This window comes from Mandrillus leucophaeus, unplaced genomic scaffold (genome assembly GCF_000951045.1).
Source record: "Mandrillus leucophaeus isolate KB7577 unplaced genomic scaffold, Mleu.le_1.0 Scaffold581, whole genome shotgun sequence".
NCBI lineage: Eukaryota > Metazoa > Chordata > Mammalia > Primates > Cercopithecidae > Mandrillus > Mandrillus leucophaeus.
Window position 1 is genome coordinate 307,018 of NW_012106264.1, and position 1,522 is coordinate 308,539.

The window sequence follows — 1,522 nt, forward strand, 5'->3', positions numbered from 1 at the left end:
CAAAAAAAAAAAAAAAAATAGGAGCAGGTACATGAAGGTGGGTCCCCTCCTGCTTGGCCAGCCCAGTGGAGTCCAGTGTTCCTCTGATGGGCTCCCGTTAAATCTATTTTTCCCACCTGTGCCCCCTTCTAGAGTATAAATACCTGGAGGGCACTGAGCACATGGTGGCCTTCTGTTATCTCCAGTCTTGCTCAAATCCCCCCACTGTTGCTAGAATAACCTTAGTGCTAGCCTAGGCTACTGCAATAGCTGACTTATTTTTTGTGGGGGTGGGGACACGTGATCTTTTTTGTCTTTTGCATATGGTGCAGATTTAACAGAAAAAAAAAAGTAAACCACGAGAAAGCTTCTTCCTACATTCTCCAAACCACGTGGGTCCCTTTCCCAGAAGTAGCCACCGAGACCAGCTTCTTGTGTATCCTTCCAGGGATACTCTGAACATCTACAAGAACGTGTGTATTCATAGAATTCCTCTTATTTAAGCAGATTTATTTATTTTCTATTTTTTTTTTCTTTTAGGTAGAGTTTCGCTCTATTGCCCAGGCTGGAGTGCAGTGGCGTGATCTTGGCTCAGTGCAACCTCCACCTCCCAGGTTCAAGCTATTCTTTTGCCTCAGCCTCCCAAGCAGCTGGGACTACAGGCATATGCTACCACGTCTGGCTAATTTTTGTATTTTTTTTTAGTAGAGGCAGGGTTTCACCATGTTGGCTAGGCTGGTCTCGAACTCCTGATCTCAAGTGATCCATCCGCCTCAGTCTCTCAAAATGCTGGGATTTTGGGAGGCTGAGGTGGGAAGGATCCTTTGAGCCCAGGAATTTGAGAACAGCCTAGGCAACATGGCGAAATTCCATCTCTACAAAACATACAAAAATTAGCCAGGTGTGGTGGCATATGCTTGTAGACCCAGCTACTCGGGAAGCTGAGGTGGGAGTATCGCTTGAGCCTCATAGTTGAAGCTATAGTGAGCTGAGATTGTACCGCTGCACTCTATCTAGCCTGGTGGACAGAGTAAGACTCAGTCTCAAAGAGGAGGAGAGGAGAGAAGAGAGAAGAGAAGGAAAGAAAGGAAGAAAGACTAGTCAAGTGCAGTAGTGAGAAGTAGATAAAGAGCAGAACAAGGAGTTCAATCTGTAACTGACTGAACAATCAATTGAGATAACTCACTACCTTTGGACCAGCCTCTGTCTTTATCTTAAAAAAAAAAAATCATTTTGGCTTTAGTGAGGTTTTAGGAGAGAGTAAAATTAGCTACATTCGTTCAATCCATCATCTCTGAAAAAGAGCCCAACTCATCTCTTCCTTTTTTTTTTTTTTTTTTTTTGAGACAGTCTTGCTCTGTCACCCAGGCTGGAGTGCAGTGGTGTTAGCTCGGCTCACTGCAAGCTCCGCCTCCCGGATTTATGCCATTCTCTTGCCTCAGCCTCCGGAGTAGCTGGGACTACAGGCGCCCGCCACCACACCTGGCTAATTTTTTGTATTTTTAGTAGAGATGGGGTTTCACCGTGTTAGCCAGGATGGTCT

General features: G+C 45.3%; 1 protein-coding gene across 2 annotated transcripts in view; it reads right to left on the reverse strand.

Annotated features, from left to right (window-relative positions):
• Positions 1-1,522, reverse strand: part of FLOT1 (flotillin 1) — a 12,117-nt gene that overhangs the window by 4,041 nt on the left and 6,554 nt on the right. The window lies entirely within an intron of this gene.